Raw genomic sequence first — 8,370 nt, 5'->3', positions numbered from 1 at the left:
CTTTGAATACTCTTTCTAAACCTTTACCCTTCTCTTCCCCTTCTGGGACACCAATGAGTCTTAAATTTGGACATTTTATTTTATCTATCATATCCCTGAGGTCCATTTTGATTTTTTCAATTTTATTCCCCATTCTTTCTTTTGGTTTTTCATTTTCCATTCTGTGGCCCTCAAGGTCACTGATTCATTGTTCAACTTCCTCCAGTCTTGTACTATGAGTATCCAGAATCTTTTTAGTTTGGTCAACAGTTTCTTTTACTTCCATAAGATCATCTATTTTTTTATTTCCTCTTGCAATTTCTTCTTTATGCTCTTCTAGGGTCTTCTTCATGCCCTTTATATCCTGTGCCATACTCTTTTTCATGTCCTTTATATCCTGTGTCATGCTCTCGTTGTTTGTCTTTAGTTCTTTGATTAATTGCTCCAAGTACTGTGTCTCCTCTGATCTTTTGATTTGGGTGTTTGGGTTTGGGTTATCCATATCATCTGGTTTTGTCATATGCTCTAAAATTTTCTGTTGTTTTTGGCCTCTTGTTACTTGATAGGGTTCTTTCTGGATATAAAAAATACCGATCTCTAATTTGTCAGATCTACAGCTTGGTGGCATACACTTTCTCTAACTAGCCAGCAGATGGCATCTGTGAGTCACCTATTCCCCTCAAGTCAGTTCTCCCCAACTTTGTCTTTGTGGTGTGTGGGGATCTGATTCTTGTGGGGTTCAATTGGTGCACTAAGTTTGGGTGTGTTGTTGGTGCTGTCTGCCCTGAATGTAGGGCATGTGTCTGAGTGGTTAGGGAGGGACGGCAGCTTTAATAATCAAACCTCCCAGGTGTTCCTATAGATTTAGGCTGTTGCAGGAGTCTAAACCTTCAGTTCAGTCTCGCCACAGATTGTCTCTGCCACTGACCCACAAGTCCTTGGTATTGGTGTATGGTCCCTGGGATTTCCAAGTGGGTCCCTCTTCCAAGCCGTGCCCTTCTAGCCATATTCTTTTAATCCATTCCTGTGGGTGCAGACCTATTGTGGGTGGGACATTTTGATTAGGTTTTTTCAATTGAGATCTGACCCACCCTATTCAACGTGGGTCTTGATCATTTCCTGGAGGCCTTTGTGAGAGGATAAAAGGCAGAAAAAGATGAGAGAGCTCAGAGAGAAACACCCAGATGAGTTTGGAGAGAGCTTAGAAAGAAAATCCCTGGTGATGCTAAGAGAGGACCCACAGAAGCCCAGAAAGGAGGCCACTGGAACCAGGAGCTGAAAGCAATGAAACCTGGGAGTGAAGGGCAAGCAGACACCAGTCTTTCCATGTGACAGAGGAACCCTGGATGACATGGCCTTTCTTCAGAGAAGGAATCTTCCTGTTGATGCCTTATTTGGGAAATTTTCATGGCCTTAGAATTGTAAATTTGTAAACTAATAATCCCCATTGTAAAACTCAGTCCATTTCTGGTAAATTGCATTCCAGCAGCTTTAGCAAACTGAAACAGGAGGCAACATATTCTTTACTTAGGTATGCTACTCTGGTTCTTTACTTACGTGTGCTATAAGTGACATAAAAAGCTGCTAGTTTTGAGTAGGGACTGGAAAAAGGAGGTGCTGCAACAGGTCCAGGCATTCCTATAAACTGCTCTGCCACTTGTGTCATATGATCCAGCAGATCCAATGGTGCTGGAAATTTCAGTTGCAAATAGAGATGCTGTTTGGAGCCTTTGGCAGGCCCCTACAGGAGAATCAGAATGCAGACCCTTAGGTTTGGAGCAAAGCCCTGCCTTCCTCAGCAGATATTGACTCTCTTTTTGAGAAACAGCTTTTGGCCTGCTACTGGGTCTTAGTAGAGACAGAACACTTAATCATGGGCCACCAAGTTACCATGAGACTTGAGTTACCTACCATGAGCTGGTGTTGTCCAATCCGCCAAGCCATAAAGTTGGCCCTGCACAGCAGCACTCCATCATAAAATGGAAATGGTATATATGAGATAGAGCTCAAGCAGGTCCTGAAGGCAACAAGTAAGTTACATGAGAAAGTGGCCCAAATGCCCATGCCCCCACTACTGCCACATTACCTTCTCTTTCCCAGCCACAGCTATGGCATCTTGGGGAGTTCCTTACTATCAGTTGACCAAGGAAGAGAAAACTTGGGCCTGGTTTACAGATGATTCTGCATAATACACACATACCCCAGATATGGGTTTTCCTTACCTGCACTCAATGCATCTGTCAAAACTACTATCCGTGGACTTATAGAATGCCTTTATCCACCATTGTGGTATTCCACACAGCATTGCTTGTGATCCAGGAACCCACCTCACCACTGATGAAGTGAGGGAATGCGCACATGGTCATGGAATTCTCTGGTGTTACCATGTTCCCCATCATCCTGAAGCAGCTGAATTGACATACTGGTGGAATGGCCTGATGAAGACTCAATCTTGACTCCAACTAGGTGGCAATACCTTGCAGGGCTGGGGCAATGTTCTCCAGGAGGCTGTGTATACTCTGAATCAGTGCCTGCTTTATGGTGCTGTTTCTCCCATAGCCAGGATTCATGGGTCCACAAATCAAGGGGTGGAAATGGGAGTGGCATCACTCACTATCACCCCTATTGATGCACCAGAAAAAATTTGGCTGCCTGTCCCCACAACCTTAAGCTCTGCTGGTCTACAGGTATTAGTTCCAAAAGGTGGAGTGCTTCCACCAGGAGGCACAACAGTGATTCCATTGAACTCAAAGTTAACACTGCTACCCAGCCTCTCTGGGCTCCTCATGCCTCTGAATCAACAGGCAAAGAAGTGAATTCCTTCACTGGCTGGGTGATTGATCCTGATTAGCAAGGGGAAATAGTACCGCTACTACATAATGGAACTAAAGAAGAGTTTTCCTGGAATACGGGAGATCCCCTAGGCCATGCCCTGTGATTAAAGTCAATGGAAAACTGCAACAACCCAATCCAGGAAGGACTACCGATGGCCCAGAAACCCCAGGAATGAAGTTTTGGATTACCCCAACAGACAAAGAATCAAAACCAGCTGAGGTATTTGCTGACGGTAAAGGTATAATGATGGGTAGTGGAAGAAGGTAGTTATAAATAGGAGCTACATCCATGTGACCAGTTGCATAAATGAGGACTATAACGGTTACCTGTATTTCTTCCTTGTTTTGTTATGAATATGATTGTATATATACATAAAGCAAATATCTCTGTTCATTTTCCTACCTTATCCCCTTATCCTAAAACATAAGTTGTATTAACTTTATATCATAGTATTTAAGTTACAGAATATCAAGTTTAAGTGTGAATATTACCCAAGGACTTGCATTCTCTTCTGGGGAAAAGGTTAGTAGTTTCCAGTTATATGCAAGGAAGTTGGATTATGTTAGGCGAAAGTATGACTGTTACTATTTTTATTTATGGATTAACTATGGTTTGAGGAGATATGTATGGGTGTCAAATTGACAAGGGGGGGACAGTGATAGTTAGGTTCACGTGTCAACTTGGCTAGGATATGGTGTCCAGTTGTTTGGTCAAGCAAGCACTGGCCTGATTGTTACTGTGAGGATATTTCATGGATTTGAATTATTAGTCAGTTGACTGCAGCTATGGCTGATTATATCTACAATGAACAAAAGAGATTGCCTTCAGCAATGAAAGAAGTCTCATCTAATCAGTTGAAGCCTTAAAGGAAGAACTGATGATTTCAGCAATCAGAATAATTTCTATCTCTACTTCAGCCAGCCAGCTTCTCTTGGGAATTCATCAAAACCTTCATCGGAATTCCCAACCAGCAACCCGCCCTATGGAATTTGAACTTGCCAATCCCCATGGTCATGTGAGCCAATTCCTATAATAAATCTCAATGCGTCTGTTTCTCTGGAGAACTCTGACTAATTCATAATTAAAAGAGATGCTAAATTTCAGTTGAAGAGTAATAAAAACCAAATTGTAACTTTTTTCCCATTCAAGTTCATGTAACCCCTGATTTCTGGTGGATTACTAGGGGTGGTAGTGAACAGGGAGATTCCATTGATTACTGATTCAGAACCACTGAAAGGAAGTAGCTAATTTTTCCCCAGTCTGAACCTATCCAAGTTGACATCTGCTGTGGGATAGTGGAGGTTTTTAATTTTTTTACCCACTTTGAAGTTCTATTCCTAATTTCATATCTTGCTACCTACATTTGCAGATACCTCCAAGTAGGAAGAGTTAAGGGTATCAGAAGAGTTCTTACCTGACTCAAGTCCATCGTATAATTTCCTTTGACTGTGTTATCTGCCTAAAGTTGACTCTTCCTCTTGTAGGTACTTTCACAGATTATTTGCAGCACCTCCTCCATAACTCCCACACTCCTGATCTCTTGGGAGTTCTCTTCTGCAACTACTTCTATATCCCTTCTAGTCTTAGCTCTCCTTCCTCAGTCCTCTTTCCACCTTCCTTCTGCTAAGTCTTTTCACCTCTCTAGGCAACTCTTTGGGATAAGATGTAAGATAAAATAAACCTATGGCAACATGCATGTGCTCTCTCTCTTCTCAACCTCTTGAAGGGAAACACTCATTTTTTGCTTTGGCAAACATTGAGAGTGTAGGCTCCTCAACTCAGCCACCTACTTTGTGTTCTGCCATCAAAGCTAGCCAGCCTATCTCTTGCCCTTTAGATTTCTAGGTGAGAATCAGGCACCAATTCACGATGTCCCCCAAAATGCAAAAGACATGGGTTAGCTTTATAAGTGGTCTCCTTAAAGTCCTTGACTTGAGATGAAAAGGGGAGGCACCTCCTTTTGGGGCTCCCCTAGCACACAATCAGCTCTCTCCAAAAATTGCTTTCTCCTTTCCAACTTCCAAATCTTTTATAATCTTGATGTGGGTGAGGGATTAAGAATCATGTAAACTTTACTGTTTCTGAAACATGATTTCAAAACTTATAGGCTTCTCGATTCTTTTGTGCCTCAGTAGAAACTTTTAACAGCATCTTATTTTAAAATCCAGTTACTAATGTATGTTTATTAATGTTCTTTTCCTAAACAATTGAACCCATAATCAACATGTAACTCCAATAAGGCTCTTTTCTTGGCATGCATGATGATTTCAAACTTTGTCTCAATTGTATTAAATTTGACCTGCACCTTCTTATTTTTTAATTTCCTGGATTTCTAAAAAAAATATTTTTTCTTATAATAATAAAGGCAAAGTACAGTAAACTATCTAAGTATTTCAGAAACACTGCTATGGGGGCACACTACGGTGGCAACACTTTTGTAATACAACTCTGGGCTGGCAGGCAGCATTCTCCTGAGAAAGTTCCAAATATTCTCTCATCAGGTGATGGATGAAAGTCCATATTCAACACAGGAAAGGCAGTTCTGGGAATCCAGCGTATACTTCTCAGAGTGCTCATACTATCTGTAAAGATTAGTTTGATTTATAATATTCTTCTTTTAATTTGCTAATAGCAGCTAATAGGTTCATACCCAAGTCAGAATTATTAAATTAGTTTGCCTTTTTTTTCTGATAATACTAGTCATTAAGAACAGGTGCGTTGAAGAAATGAGAGTTTGTCTCTACTGGGGGGAAGAGAACTTTTGGAACTAACCTTGTTAGGAAACTTCAGCCTGGACACTGAGGTTGGGGGCATGGTGGGGGGGGGGCATGTGAGAGGGTCCAACAATAAACAGAGAAAGGTCTTTGGAGAAAAGTCATCTGACTGTAAAGACCTACTTAGAAGTTATATCTGGATGGTTGCAGTGGTCCTACTCTTTTGCTGCCTACTCATTCAGCCATTGGCCAATGGTGCTTCCTGTAGCACTATAGTTTCTTTTTATTTTGACTCATTTGCATCTTGCAGTTAGATGACGTGGTGAAATACAGCCACTGAAATTAAGATGAGTGAGATACTGCTCTGAAGAGAAAAAATGATTGGAACACAACAATAAATAAAGCCATTAAAAATTCCTTAGAATTGTACACTCAGACATTGTCACACCCAGTTAGTAAGTTATGTATATGAACTTAAGAAGCTACTGTTTAGTGTCTTAATGTAATAATTTCCAAGAGCTGGGTGGATATTAGTTCATTTAGTTATATGTGCTTCTTACTGATCAATAGTGACTAACTAGACTTTTTTAGCAAGTTCCAGTCTAAATAATATGACAAATGACTGATATTTTGTCAAGGATCCTTTCCCTCCTCAGCTTCCTATGATTATGAAGACCTCAACTTGCTTTTGTGTTCATGAAATAGGGAACCAAAATGACCATGCACAAATAACTAACTAAATATACTAAAGACTTTATCTTGTCTCATGAGCTAAGGATCACCCCATGGGTTCTCTGACATAAGTGGACATTGTAAATTATAGCTATACCTTTTGTCCAACAAGGAATGCAGTATTACCTCAAGAAAGTCTTGGGTGGCAGTCCTTGGCTCCTTGGAGAGTTGTAGCAGAAGGGAGCTCAGATTGAAAGAGGGCAGATCAAGCAAGGTTTCTTGGCATCTGTAAGTGAAGGGAAAATGGAGGCAGCACGGCCATTCTCATTTTGAAGGTGGGATCTTTGGTATACTGTTGAGAACAACTGGCATATAAGTTTACAATTTAAGGCTGACATCAAGAAGGCCCTCATGGAAACCTGAGCTCTTCTAGGCCAAAAGGGCCTTTGCAATGCGGGGGTTTCTATACAAGTATGAAGTGAAGTCTAACACTGAATCTGATGTTTTAGGTCAGAAAACCTTCTCATCAAACCATGCCTAATTTTATAGCAGAAGTTCAAAAAGTTCTGGCAGATATTTCAAGAGCAGTTTAAGTAATTAGAGAAAGATGTAGGGTGACCTACAGAAAATAAAATGTAAAAATTGGTAGAACAGAAATAGGAAAATAGCAAATAGCAGAGTGTGGGGGACAAAATAAGCAGTGAAAAGGAAAAAAAAAATGCTGTAACATAAAATAAACATCAGGCTTAACCTAAAATAATCTACATTGTTATACTGTTTGCTTTACTCCAATCCTCACTCTAGCTGTACAAGCTAAGTATGATTTTCCCAGAAGAGGAACTCAAGACTCAGCAATTGGGTATTTTGCCCCAAACCCCATCACTAGCCTAAGGCATGGTTAGGCTTGAGTGTCTGAGTTCCTACCACCATACCACATGGTCTCCCATTTAGCTGCTGGAGCCAAATAAGTAAATGTGACATTTTCTAGAATACACCTAATACATCTTCTGTTTTTTAATCCAGGTACCTAAAACTACTTTTGGTTTCTGACCACATGTAAATCTATTGGTTCCTATATTGCCATTATACAGTTACAATAACCCTATTTTCCAAACCAAAAATTGGGACATAGACTTTACAAAACAAGTTTCAGATTTGTACATGTGTTTATAAGGAAAATGTTATGAAGCTATAAAAAATAAAATGTATTTAATTACATGTTTAACAAATCACCTTAATTGAAAAGAAAAACAAAGTCACGTGAAATATGAAATAAAGCCCAGTCGGAAAATAACAAATATATAGTTCTATAAAACACACTTCTATCCTTTATAGTCAAATCTTTTGTTACTCTCAGGTTGAGACTTTACCCTTCCTAATTTGGTCACAATCCTGGTTTAGCTAAGGACTTTGAAGTCATTTCATGCTTCCTTGCAGAAAGGTAATTAATGTTAGGATTTTGACTTTTAAAAACATACTTAGAGGATTTAATAACATTGATGTAATTACAATGCTTTAAGTGGCTATTTCTTTTCTTACCTCTGCAAAGTAATTGCAAAAGAGTCTGATGCTGTTATTATTGTAGCATTTAAATAAAAAACAAGGGAATTACCAATGTGGAAAATGTATCTTAATTCAAATTAGGCATAACATGTAGAATATTAAAATACAAGGAACCTTGCTTCCCTTGCTTCCTTTCTTTCCAATACAAAATATAAATGATTATTTTAATTAGACCAAAAATCATGCACACATATACCTGGTTAAATACTATGAATTATTTATTTGCGAGTCCTACAACAGACAACATTTGAATAGTACATGAATGATAAATCCCTTCCGATCAATTGGACGGCTATTGGCATCTGTCGTTCCATAACTAACTTGAGAATGGTAGTTCTCACTGGCCACACTGAAAAAACAAAAAGAAACAAAATCTTCTGTTTGTAGACAGCTTCATTTTATAATTTTATGTATTTATTGTTTTATACTTATTAGCACAGTACTATGGGGGTCTCTATGCACATAGTAAATTAGTACTACAGTAGTAAATTAGCACCCCATGCATCTTGCAGATATACATGTATGAACTGGAACACCTTTAGGAAGCAAGGCATGGACTCTACATTTCACTGCAGTCCACAGCACTGCCTTATATCTAGTCTATTAT

Source organism: Choloepus didactylus, chromosome X (assembly GCF_015220235.1).
Source record: "Choloepus didactylus isolate mChoDid1 chromosome X, mChoDid1.pri, whole genome shotgun sequence".
Classification (NCBI taxonomy): Eukaryota; Metazoa; Chordata; class Mammalia; order Pilosa; family Megalonychidae; genus Choloepus; species Choloepus didactylus.
Note: the sequence above shows the minus strand (reverse complement) of the source record.